The sequence below is a fragment of the Eptesicus fuscus genome, chromosome 3 (assembly GCF_027574615.1).
Source record: "Eptesicus fuscus isolate TK198812 chromosome 3, DD_ASM_mEF_20220401, whole genome shotgun sequence".
Taxonomy (NCBI): Eukaryota; Metazoa; Chordata; class Mammalia; order Chiroptera; family Vespertilionidae; genus Eptesicus; species Eptesicus fuscus.
Window position 1 is genome coordinate 33,630,418 of NC_072475.1, and position 14,585 is coordinate 33,645,002.

A 14,585-nucleotide genomic window follows, 5' to 3' on the forward strand; every position below is an offset into this window, starting at 1 on the left:
AGGAGGTCCTAGGCCATCATGGGCATTTATCCAGGAGACGGGTAAGACTTACTCATGAAAAGAGAGAGGTATTGAGAATAAGCACATTCTGATGGTGTGAGACATACAAAAAAAAATTTGTTAAGGCGACTATGTAGCTAGTATTTAGCCACCACATGCTGAATGTGTGCCAGACACTGTATATATACTATCCCCAAAGCTCAAAGCAATCCTGAGAGTTAGGAATTTCATAAGTAGAAAGTCAGATACACTATAGAATGTGTTCAAGTCACGAGGGTGGTAAATGACAGAGCCAGGATCAGAACCCATATCTCTCTGTTTCTGGAGTAATTGAGAAAACAGAAGCATCCAGCACAACACCACAGACCTGAGTGATGATGTTCTGTCACAGTCCTGTGTAGGACCAGGCCAGAGAGCAGCATGGAGAAGCGGTGAGATCTCCCTGGGACTCACTTTCCATCCCTGTACCTTATATCTGAAAAACCCCTGATCTCCTTCTTGGGGCCACCCGGTGCCTACAAGTATTGAACACCCACATGTGACAATGACTCTAAAAAAGGGTGGAAATTCCTAGAGTCAGCACTGTTCTTCTGGTCTGGTCTCTTGTTCTTCACTAAAGTTTAAGGTTATGCATTCTTGGCTCCCTTTTAGATTCTCCTGGTTGTATCCGCTCTCATAGAAAATTTGACTTATAACATTATATGCAAAGTCCTACACATTAGGTCTTTGTTATTTCCAGAACCCCCTAGCTCACTTAGGAATTCTGAGCCTAGTAATAAGAATAATGATGACAACAATGATAATAATATTTACATAACATTTATTTTTTACTTGATAGTATTTGAAGCACTTTACCTATTTTAACTGATTTAATCATCACAACATTGCTATGCAGTAGGTACTGACTGTATCATCAGGAATTGAGTCACAGAGCTACTAATGGCAGAGTAGGATTTGGACTCAGATCTTAACAATAAAATTAACGTATTGAGCACTTTCTATGTATCTAGATGCAGTAGTTGCTTTAACTGCACTACTCGCTCTAATTCTCCCAATAACTCTGTGAGGCAGGTATTATTATCCCCATTTGGTAAATGAGGGAAGTCAGCATTCTAGAAGTTAAATGGCTTGCTGATAGGTGGTGGATCTGAAATCATTTAAGCCCAGGCTGTTTGACTTCAAAGTCCAGACTGTCTCACCCCATGTCTGCCTGCAGCCTACCCCTTATTCCGAACTAGCTCTGCTCATCCACTGTGTGTCATGAGAGAGGGGAAGGGATAAAGGATACTGATGGGTTCAATGTGCTGTCATCCTGGATAATAAAAAGAGACAGTGGGGAGATGAATGGAACATAAGCTAAACTCACCTAAGGAAGAAATATTCTCTGCTGGGCAGTAGCAGATATTACCCTCACACACGAAAGCCATTCGTGAGAGTATTCCAAAGGTGAGCTTAGTTGGATTACTTCCAGACATTTAGCAATCAGACTTAAATAAGAATTTCCATCATCTTTGCTTAATATAGCACTTTTGCTGGTGTTGGTCACTTTTATCAGCAGAGAAAACTTTATTGAGTTAATAGTCACTTAATGTGTTAATCTGCTGGGTCTTTATTTTCTTACCTTTCTACTCATAAATTTGATTTGATGCTAAGCAAATGCCTGCTCTTTTTTTGTATTAATTCTGATGATAGAGTCTAAACAATTACTTCATAGACTATTTCTTTTTATGTCATCACATTAGTTTTGTCAGTTGCTTAGTGTAGAATTATATTTAAACTATTCTTTAGTTTTAGTTGAAATTATGTTCATTGCTTGATGCTCTTTGGAAATAATCAGTTTCTTAAGTATTTTTTTTTTTTTTGGTCTTGGGCTTTGCTCTAATTGACATAGCTTTCCAGTTTTCCAGTTTTTTTTGAAACTTTCAAAGTTTTTTCCTTCCCAAATTCTTGTTTATTTTTGGTATTTTGTGGCCTATACTTCTTCTCACTTTTAACATACACAATTGCTCTGTGAGAAAAGACATGCTAATCTATTGTGACTCTTAATTTTCTTAAAACTAATATACATTCCATAAATTTATATTTAAGCATATAAATCTAGAGAATTATTAGATTTTTTGCCTTTATTTCTTTTTTAGTGCTGTTGTTATTTTTCCAAATATATTGATGTCAAGATATATGTGGAAAAATAGGTGAGAATATATAATTCTTGGAGACCTTGATTTTTTAAAAATGTTTGGTTGTGGGCACATCCCAAGTAGGAGGTGTGCAGGAAGCAGCTGATCGATGTTTCTCTCTCATTGATGTTTCTAACTCTATCCCTCACTCTTCCTCTCTGTAAAAAAATCAATAAAATATATTAAAAAATAAAATAAACATACAAGTCTTTTTTTTTTTAACCCTCACCTGAGGATATTTTTTTCCAGTGATTTTTAGAGAGTGGAAGGGAGAGGGGCAAAGAGAGAGAGAGAGAAACATAAATGTGTGAGAGAAACATGGGTTGGTTGCCTCCTGCATGTGCCACGACCAGGGCTAGGGAATCGAACCCGCAACCCTTAGTGTTTGGGATGACGCTCTGATCACTGAGCAATACTAGCCAAGGCCACAAGTCTTTATGGTGCTCAATTTTAAGAAGAAATTAAAATTTTTAAAAATTTTCTTTCAATTCATGTGATGGACTTGAATTTGATTTTTTTTCTAAAAATTTTATTCATTTTTAGCTGTATGAAAAAAATGCATACACATTCTATAGAAGTCAAGTTCTCATTTTCTTTATACCAGCTAAACTGCCAACTACCTATAAATCCCATCTTTCTTTCATTCAAAGTCAAGGTAACCAATTATTTAAACTTGTAATTCTCAATAGATCAAATATCTCACCTTTGATTGGTAGCCAGTTTAAAGCTCTACCTTACATTTTATTCCTTTAAGCCTCCAGATAGGGCATTTGATCCTTATCTAAATCCTCTGCTCTTTTTTGCCCTCATGTCACTCATCTCCTTGTAAAATCCTGCATTTCATTATTAGCTTCGCATAGAACCACAAATGGCTGTTTTTCTCTTCTAAGCTTCCCTGGGCTTTTGAGCCAAAATGGAGCTCTATTAATTTGGTCCCTTAACTCATGAATTCACCAAAGCTATACTTTCAAATGTCACTAATAATCATTTCTTGTTAAAAACCCAAAGCTTTCACTCTGTTCTTGCATTTCTTTTACTCTTGATTACTTTAGACATATTTAAAACTCTCTTTGTTACACTTTTTTCTCACTCCAAGACCCTATGAGTAGTAGATGTTTGATGTCATCTCTTTCAAATGTGTCTTTCAAACTTAAAAAAAAATCATTTATATATTTGGTCTCTTGAGGACCAACTGTGAATATTTCAAGGTAGCTAAGCCTTCTACTCTTCTATTTTCAGAAACTGGCAAAGAGAAGGATAATTGGAACTACATTTATATTCTTAATAGTCTGTGCTTCTTTTGTTCTGTGTTTTCACACTGCCCAGAGGATATATCTGCTGTGATAATCCATTGACTTCTTAAACCAAATCAGAATTTACCAACTCTCTCTTATTTCTAAGCCAGTTGTCCCACTGTGTGTTCCTTGAGAAAACCTTAGCAATTAATTAGATACTATATATTGTCCCTATCACTATAATAAGCAGTTTGCTGTGTTTAGTACAGTAGTTGCTTAGCTACATGTGGCTATTAAGCACTTGAAATGTGACTGGTGATTAATTTCACACATTTCTTTTTCATTTTCAAATGCAAATGAGTTTATTTTTGTGTATGGAGTAAGTTGGCATACCTTCTATCTATTGGGTTAAATAAAACATTAGTAAAACTAATTTCACCTGTGTCTTTTTGCATTTTTAAATGTGGCTACTAGAAAACTTAAAATTACAAATGTGACTTACATTTTATTTTATTGGACAGTGCTAGGCTAGGTTATGCTACAGTTATAACCACAAAATCTTAGTGATCTATAACTACAATGGTTTAATTCCCTTTCATGCTACATGTCTGTTGCATGTTGACTAAAACTCATGCTCTCTATCCCATCAGTTCATATCCCAAGTTGACATAACAGCCACTATTTCAAGTCTGCCAGTCAGTGGCATAGAGAGAAAGAGAGCTCTAGGGAACTTGAACAAATAATGAGATGCTCTGGCCTGGAAGTGACTTACGTCATAACTCTGTTCTTGATTCATTGACCAGCATACGTCACATGGTCCAACAAAGCAACAGGAGTTAAGAAAGTATAGCACTACAAGGTGTCTAGAGGATGGAGAGTCAAAAGCACATGACAAATGACAGAAATACTATAAGGTTTTTTGGAAAGTTCTTTCTATTATTTTTCTGTCCATTGATTATAGCCCCTTTAAATGCAAAATGGCTTCAATTGTCAGTTTTCTTATAGTTGACTTTTTGAAAATGCTATTTGTCAATCATACCATTTTTTAATAGTTTAATGATTAGAGCTCAGTCATTGTTGGGCAAGTCACATATATCTGTTGTAGTTCAAATTAAATAGGTATTAGAAAATTTGGAAAAGCAAACATTGGAAGGTTATCACTTATTATTATTATTTTTTGCTTATATAATATTTTCCCCCAATTGAAGGACTTTTTGCATGTATTCTTCAGAATGATACAGAGATGTGTTTCCAGTGTAGCAGAGACTTTAGAGCAGTTAACACCTGTCATGCGCTGTAACCACCAGAAGTATAGAAAATAATGAGCTACTTGTTATCTCATGAGTATGGGGGGCAACTAATCTTTCTTTGAGACACTGCTGGTGTTGGTGTCACCTGGTTCTTCTGGAAAATAAAACCCGTAATCTTATTTATTCAAGTTTACCTAATGCCTCTCTGAGAGAGTTCATGTAAATTTCTACATGGGGAGCCCCAAGTGAAAATAACGCAGCCACGTTTTGGGCACAATCATCAAACAGATCCTATGAGATGTAATTATGCAGGGAGGTGAAGGCTGATGGTGAAGATCACAGGCTTTGGATCTTGCACTTTGTAGCCAGGAAGCAGCTCCATTCCACCATTTACTAAGTGACTTTAATCAAAGTATTTAAGCTTATTAAGCCTCATTTGCTCTAGAAAATAGGGATAGTTTTTACCTTGTAGAATTGTTATGTGCATAACAGACTCCTGGCATTAATTCTACAGTAAATGCTAGTTGTTATGAGAAGAGTTATAATGTAGCTTTATATCCTAATTGGTGGCAACATAAAGAACATATTACTTTTCATAGGTGGATTCCTCTTGCAAAAGAAGTGTTCTTGTGATTAGTTTCTTCTTAATAGCCTTTTCCCCCATTTTATTTACAAATCATGCAGTCTGTTCCAATTTGTCCTTCAACCCTGAGACTTGATGTACCTTGACTCTGTCCTCAAATACCTTAGGTAGCTCTTTGTTCTTCAAGTAGCCCCACTGTGGGGTCTCTGACTTTGATAATTTCTTTCTCTGCTGCCCTCTCTCATACCACTTTACTTATGCAGGGCATTTACTGCATTCATCTTTCAACTATAGTCTTGCATATATGACTTATTGCTCTATAAATCTTAGGCTTGTTAGGGAAGGAGCTACAATAGTAAGTATCAACTAAAAGTGAATGGAAAACATTCTGTACTCAATTCTTTAATGCCTTTATCTCTGTTTAAATCTCTAAAGGACACAAACTGGTAGATGCTATGTTATTCCTGTTTTATACATGAAAGGAAATTAACGTTAAGTACCCAAGGTGATGCCAATTGGAAGCTTTCAAATCCAAGTTGGCCTCTATCTGAAACTGGAGTTCCGAATCACTGCCCATATTCCCTGCCCATACTTCTGTTCAACTCCTGTGGAACTCTCCATCCCGTGTCAACATAGTGCCTTGATTTATGCTTTCACTTGATTAATAAATAAGTTCAATTTTTTAAGCATCATTACTTTTATTAGTGCACAATTCATATTCACAAAAACGGAAGGTATCTAAAGCATTAATAACCACTGAAACTAATACCTGTATCTTCCATGATTTTATTTATTCATTCATTAATTTGTTAATCCTCACCCAGAGGATATTTTTCCATTGATTTTTTTTTAGAGAGTGGAAGGGAGAGGAAGGGACACACAGAGAGAAACATCGATGTGAGAGAGACACATCGATTGATTGCCTCTAACATGCACTCCAACCAGGGCCGGGATGGAGCCTGCAATTAAGGTATGTGCCATTGATTGGAATCGAACCAGGGACCCTTCAGTCCACAGGTCAATGTTCTATCTGCTGAGCAAAACTGGCTAGGGCTCTATCTTCCATTATTTTAGTGAAAGAAGACTAATCACAGACCATGCTGAGAGGGTCTGTTTCAAGGGGGCTGGAGCTAACTTCCCAGCATCAGTGCCATAGTTTTGAGCTGCCTTCACAGTGTACTGCTCATCTATAGAACAGTGTTATCTCTCTTTCTCACTTCATTCATTATCTACTTAATTACTTAAAATTTTTTAGCCTGGCTATGCTGTGAGGTAGCTTACAAAAATGTAATTCTTACTCATTGCTTATGGTTGTATATATTTAATGGTTTACTCTGGTGTAACAAAGTTGAAGAATGGCTAACTATCTCTCCTTGAGTCACCATAGTAACTCCTTATGGGGACTATAGTCCAAGCATCCTTTCTAACTGGGGATCTGCAAATAATTAATCCCTAATGATTTAGGACATATATTACATTAATGAATTATCTTTCCTCTTATGTCACTCCTATGAAACTAGTTATGTACCAACATCAGGATAATGGAGAAAATAATCACTCAATTTTCTCTCTTCTGAGCTTCAGAGGAAGAACCTCATTAAGAAGAATTAGAATCATTTCATTGAGCTTATCAATTTGGCATTCTCATCCATTAACAAAGACATGATGTTTATATTACTTAAGACAAATTAGAGGTTTGCTATGTCTTTGGATGCTTGGTAAAATGTCTTATTATCAAGGAAAATTTTGCACGTGCTGGAAAAGAATAAAATATCATTCTTCAACTAACTTCTGCTGCTGTGAAAAGCCACTCTAAAATTGCAGTGGCTCATAATAATGAAGGCTTATTGCTGCATGTCTACTCTGAATTGTCTGGAAGCCAGCTCTGAAGCATGTATACTTATTCTGGGCCTCAGGCTGATGATCAGCCACCAAAATTTCTGATTAATGTTACAGAGAAAAAGAGGGAGGGTGGTGAATTGTACACTGGCTCTTAAAGTCTCCACCTGGAAGTGACACATGTCATGGGCTGTGACTAGTAATACAGCTCCATGCAGTCCTACCAGATCAAGAAGTGCAGTCCTGCCATGTTCTCAGAGGGCAAAAGGACTGGGAATATTTGGTGAAATTGCACTGATGATTACCAGTTATATTGAAAAGTAAGTGCTTATTGTTAAACTCCCTCTCCCAGGCCCTGTGCCCAAATGACAACCACTTCTGTTTCTGTGTTTAGCTCTTCTGGTGCATATTTTAAAATGATATGTGGATATTTCTTATTAAAATGTATTTATACATTATTTATTGACTTTCTGCTATGAAAGAAGGGGTTAGCTCATTTACCCCATCAACCTTCTCTCTGCCTCCTACCCATGCCCCTTCCCCTCACTATCTTGCCTTCTTAGGAAGTCAACTGAAGATGTGTTATAGTAAGAAGAGGGTATACCAAGATAAATGAATACTTGATATCAGGAAAGGGTGGGTCTAGCTGAGAAGTATAGTGGCATGTTGTCTCATTATGACAGCTGTACTTCTGGCTTAGAGAGCAGTAAAACAACGAAAGACTTTGGATGGAAGACTATGGGAAATAGGACTCTGTAAAATATAAAGAATGATTAACAATCTGTACAAAATTGAGAATATGGTAATGATACTTGGTGTAGGATTTAAAAAGAAGAATTCACCCTAAATGACTTAGGTGTTTTCCTTATGGAAAAATAAGGGACATTAGACTTACAGGGGATGAAATATAATCCTAGTATATGACTGAAGGTTGTACAGACTATATTTAGAGCATCATTATCATAGTAATAATACTTATTAGGCCTTAAATTTTGAACTAATCTTACTATATGAATATAAAAGTAAGTTTAAGGTTTGTCAGAACTTGGGTAGAAGAATAAAAGAGGGCAAGGAGAGGGTGGGATCATTAATATCCTTCTTGATCCCACAGAATGGGGAGTCAGTCCATACTGTCTGATTTGTGACTTTTGATAAAGAGGTTTAGCTATACTGCTGAAATTGCAAAAGTGTCACTGGGGCAACTGGTGGCAGTGATTTAATTAGATGCGCATTGGAAGATTGACTTTCTGAGAAAGGAAGGAGGAAAGTAAACATTCTGATTCTTTGCATACCTAAAAATGTTTTTATTATGCTCTCATACTCAGTTGGTAGTTTCACTTTACATAGGAATCTTTGTTTATATTCCATTACATTGAAGGTTTTGTTTTTGTTTCCCTACTTCCTCTATTACTATAATCCAGTCTGATTCTTGTTTCTTCATCCGTGACCTAATTTTTTTCTCTTTAAAAGAATCTGTGATCTCATTCGTGAACTTTGATATTGTTAATTTTTCTAAACATGTATCTAGATGTGTGATTTTGTTTTGTTTTATTTTTGGTCATTTTTAGTCTTTTATAGGGCACTTGATGGGCCCTTTCAATTGAAAAGTCATATCCTGCTGCCCTGGGAAAGTCTCCTAATATTTCTCTGATAATTTTTTCCTATATCCGCCCCCCCTATTTTCTCATTGTTCTACTCTGGTTAATTAGGTAATGGGCTTCCTTTCTTGACCTCTGGCATTATATTTTTTCTCTTATTTATTTCATCTTTTAAATATATTTTTACTCTTTTTAGAATTTTTTTTATATGTGACTTGATTTATTTTATAGACTTCTATTTTGAAAATTTTATTTTCCATTTCTAAGAGCTCTTTTCTTGTTCTTTTTTTGCTCCATTTGTGTTTAATTCACTTTTTCTTTTCTATGCATGCTATGTTTTCCTATATCTTCTCATACAGTAATGAAAGCATTTTTAAAAGTTTTATTTTGTTCACTTTTTTTTTCCTATCTCTTTTGGAGTTGATTTTTATGTTCACTTAGTTTATCCTTTAATCATTGTTTACTTTTAATGATTAGAAATAAGGTAAGTAAATGTTTCCTATAAGCTTTTCAGCTGTGAAAAGATTGATCATTGCCCTAACCAGTTTGGCTCAGTGGATAGAGCGTCGGCCTGTGGACTCAAGGGTCCCAGGTTCGATTCAGGTCAAGGGCATGTACCTTGGTTGCGGGCACATCCCCAGTGGGGAGTGTGCAGGAGGCAGCTGACCAATGTTTCTCTCTCATCGATGTTTCTAACTCTCTATCCCTCTCCCTTCCTCTCTGTGAAAAATCAATTAAAAAAAAATATATATCTAAAAAAAGATTTATCATTAGCTTTTTTTTTTTTTTTATGGTGAATTGGCAATAAGCCAGCCTTTATATGGGAACTGTAAATATCAGATGCTGAGTTTTCTTCTTATATTTTCTTTAGAGAAGAACCGTTTCTTTTTGTTTTAGTTATTTAGGTATTTTGTTTGTTTGTTTGTTTGTTTGTTTGTTTGTTGACCTGGGATAAGTGATGGACTACTAGATATTTTGCTTCTATTTAGAGACTGCTATTTATTTCCCTCTTTTTTGTTCAGTTTCATGTCTTATCCCTTAACTCTAGTGTTATTATGTACAGTTTTCCTTCATATTTAAAGATGCTGTTGTTACAGGTGCCAGTTATTACTATAAGAGTTATTAGAGCATATGCCACATCTTTATTGTTTTTTTCTATTCCAATAACTATGGATTATATCCTTTTTTTTAAATATAGTTGGTGTTATTTGTCTCTAGTGTTCTGAACATTTCCTTTAACTTTACTACACTACCATGTTCAGATGACCTGTCTTCAACTTTTAATTTGTAGAGGTAATTTAGTAGAATGTATTGAGGAAAACTCAGTGTTTATTTATAGCATTCTATCTAGTCCTTTTGCTTCCCTGGCTTTACCCAACTCAGATAAGCATACTACCTAGCTTAATTTTGTTCAATTTTTAAATTATGCTTGAGACATCCATTACTGATTGTGTTTTCTTTGCACATTAAAATGTCAGGAATGATGTCTTTGAACCAGAACTTTTCATTTAGAACAAAAAATATTGTTGTTTATATAGCTAATTTCACAGCATATATTCTGATTTTCTACTTCTGTCTATTAGCATAACACCTAACAATGTTCTATAAGACAGCAAAAATGATGTACTACAAATGAAATCTGTCACTTGGATGTAGGGCTTCCCTGGCACAACTTAGTAAAGAACTTTGAGCCTCTTCAAGATAATGATTCATTCCCAGCACTATTCTGCCTTTTCAAAGCAGTACATAAACTCTTAATATATATTTATGAGCATATCCGTTAGGATAAAACCAGTTCTTGAATAATTGTGTAGAAGATTTTTGATGACTTTGGCAATATCCATTGAATGGAAAGTTTATCAGGAGATAGCAAATATATTCTAATATTATTTTGTGTTCTGAAACATCACTAAAATAGATTATAGAAAGTAAGATATCATAAGTGAAATTCTTGTAAGAGTAGCCAAAGACCCTTGGATTTCTGAGAATAAGGTATTGATAAGACTGATTATTATGATTCATTCAATTACATATGCAATTAAATATGTTTACTGAGCTCAAAGTTTGTGTCAGTTGCTATGTTAGAAGCCAGAAATAAAATGGTAAAAAAAAACCATACAAAACAGACGCAGTCCTTGCCTTCATGAAGCTCAGAGACAAGTAAAGAGAGAATTGTGATACAATGTGGTAAGTGCAATAAAATATTATTTGTCATGAGGACATAGCTGAGTGGCAGTAAACAAAGACTTGAATAGTGGTCATGGAAATCTTCCCAGTGGGAATAATAGCTTAGCTGAAATATAAATGATGTATAGAAGTTAACCATGCAAAGAAGAGGCCCAAGGTAGGTGTTTTAGAGAAAATACATGTGGGTAAATCTGAAACATGGTGTGATTGAGTAACAGAGTGACGTTTTGAGTGACTGAATTATTATTTTGAATTGGATATGAGAATGGGATAAGGTGGTCATTACTCTGGCTGCTTTATGAAGAATAGTTTAGAGAGAAGCAGCATGGGAAGGCAGGGAGTCGCAGGGCTATGCATTTATTTGTATAAGAGATAAAGAAGTGGCAATCAGAACAGAAAGAAGCATATGCTACAGAATTTGTGTGTTGCAGTAATGTATTGGATGTAATGAATGAGGAAAAAAGACACAGGAAGCATTATAACTCTTGCTTGGTAGCTAAGTGGTTATTAGTATCATTCTCTGAAAAAGACAAGATACATAGGAAGGAATGGGTTTGAAGAAATCTCTTGAGACAAGATATATTGAGTATGAAGTTCATGGGGGATATCCAAATAGAGGTATGCAGTAAGTAGTTCAAAAAACAGGTTTAAAAATATTTTATCTAATATATAAATTTGGAAATTTTCATGACATAGATGGCAAATGAAGCCACAGAGTTCACACACAATTCAGAAAGAGAGTAGCATGAACAGGGAAAGGGTCCATAAGATAAAACTGAGAAACCTCAACATTGAAGAGATCAAAGACCATGAAGGCCCTAGAATTTCTAGAAAGAACAGGAAAGAGTAATATCACAGAACAGAGGAAAGGAAGTGAAGCAAGAGGGAGGGAAGGAATAATCAAGAACGTGAAATGGTACTGTATATCCTGCGAGATGTGAAATTAAAAGAGTGTGAGTGATCTCTTAGATTTAGCTACAAGAAGGCCACTGATGACTCCACAAAGTTTTTTTTGTCAAAGATGAGCAGAAGCCTCAGCGGCAGTGTAAAGGCAGAGATAGAAACAGATGTACACTCTGGAAGACTTATAACTCTAAGAAAGTGTGTGAAAATTGGCGCTCTTTGAAGCCCTGTCAGGGAAGAAGAGATAGATTAAGCTAGGTTGATAAATAGATTTGTTCTAAGTAAAATTTGAGACTTTCTCACTAGAGTAAGCATAAAAGAAAAATGCACATGAATTAGATTTCCCTGCATCTCTAAGGTCCCTGATTCTTTGATTCCATTATCTTTCTTCTCTCTCGTTATGTATGTGTTTGATAAACCTTGGCAGTTGGGTTGTGCTTTCAGATCTCTGCATTATTGTTCAGCTGACAACAAAATGATAGCAAATGACCAATATCATTCATTTACATATGCTTTTAGTTACACATGTACATTGAGCAGTATACAGAAATCTGAAAACAAAAATTTGTTCTTCATCCTGAATAAAGAAGAAAATAATTAAATATCTTACCTCTGTTAACATAATGAACAATACTCTCTCTTTTTCAATACTATTTTTAAATTAATTCATACATATGCTTAAAAAGTAAAACAGTGCAAAATTAAAAGGTATAAAGTAAAAATGTAATCTCTTACCATAATCCCCTGGCTTACTCCCTAGAGAGAAAGATCTTTTCAGATTATTTCCTAGAACCTATAGGTAAGATGCATTTCAGGGGAGGCTTATCCATTTGGGGGCACCTGCTAATTGAATTTGGGGCAAGAGTGACTTGCATTATTTAAATCATTCTTGGGCACAATTACTAGTTTCTCTTGCAACTGTCTCAGTGAATGCCAGTCTGAATTTCTCCAAATCTCTCCTTATATCCATACCAGAGGCCCACCATTAGCTGTCATTTGATTTCTCTCTTTCATTCTGAACTACAGTCTTGTAAATCTTTTATTCACTCAACAGAATTATAGCCCATACTTTGAAAGAAGTACTTCATTCTAATTAGTTCCACAGGTGCCTTTCTTTCATAAAGGAAATAGTTTCCACACTGTCTCCAGAAGAATATTTTTGGGTCATTATCCCTGTGATAAATGAACTCATTGCTGAGCCGAAGTTTTCCTGAAGGGTCTCTGTGATGCACAAAAATGCTGCGTTATAACTTTTGATCCATGATTGCCCTAATTTTGGCAATTTATCCAATATTATATCCAGATATGCAGTCCCAGATCTCCAATGAACCACACTGGTGCTTCCTTGTTGATTTTATGTACTTATTTTTCCTCGGGTTGCTACTAAACATAAGTTCTTCTCTTCATAGTAGGTATTATGTGTCAGCTTTTACAGAATTGGGTTGTTTATGGAATTGGTATGAGAATAAAGTACAGACAATGGATTAGTGGTTTGAATTCTTCCCAGACTATGAGTAATCAAAAGTTTTTAATACTCTCTTGGGGGTATATAAAATGAAGGTGGTCTGATTACAATTCCAGGCCAGCACAGAGGAGCATGATGTCTATTACAGAGAGCAGAATAGAAGTCTTTGTAAGGAGGCCAGATGATTCTTTGAATGGCTTATAAGACAAAACCTGTACATGTTTTAATTTTTCCTCCAAAGCTCTTTCCCTGATAAAAAATCCCATTCCCTCCTACCACTCATTTCCTCACCCTTAGTAATTAATAAATTTATTTACTTACTCATTTACTATTTTCTCCAAGACACAAACACCCAAAAAGTTTTGAGATTTTAAAATAAAATTTCTATTTCGCTTGATCCAAACTGATACCCACCAAAAACATCCTTGGCCCCTCACTTAACATCAGCAGCCACCTTGTTACTGATATTTTTCGGTACATCAGAGCTTATCATCTTGTCAGATGGGGGCTGTAAATCTCTCTTGCTTCTCTAAAATCAGTTGCTGGGTCTGACTGCTGGTTTAGGCCTGATCCCTGTGGGTATCCGTGTGGACATCCCTCTCACAATCCGGGACTGCTGGCTCCCAACCGCTCGCCTGCCTGCCTGCCTCATTGCCCGTAACCTAAGGTGACCAGACGTCCCGCTTTTGGCGGGACAGTCCCGATTTTTAACAATTTGTCCCGCGTCCCGCGGCGTTTTAAAAAAGTCCTGATTTTTGGAAAGAATGCACGACAAGCTAGGGAACGGTGGGAGAACGGGAAGGGAATACACGGTTTTCGGCGGCCATGTGGCTATTTAGCCAGGATATGAGTTTTATATTATTTTTGTTAATTTTATAATGTTAAACTTTAATAATAACAAATAATTGTTGAGAACTGATTATCGAGAACTGCTTATCAAAGTTCGCATTGTTGATCAGTTGTTAGAATTCGACCACCATTGTTTGGACTTAATGAACAATGGCATTTTTGGGGATTGGCAACGACGAAAACATTTTGTAACTGTCTCTCAGACGATACACATCGTAGTGCGTGCTAGTAAGCTAGTTAAACAAGTGATGTCATTACAAATCAGCTATTCAGATAATTTAGGTAAGTAATTTATTTATTTCATAAATACATAAATTTTCTTAAAATTAGCAGACAGTACTCGTATTATTTATATTTTATAGTGGCAGCAAAAAGTCTAGCACCGGCCTTGAAAGTGACACTTACGACTTACATTACAGCAAATTCAGAGGAAAAATAATACAAGTTAGTATTGTTATTATTTAGAAAGAAATATAGGATTAAAATAATTTTTAAAATA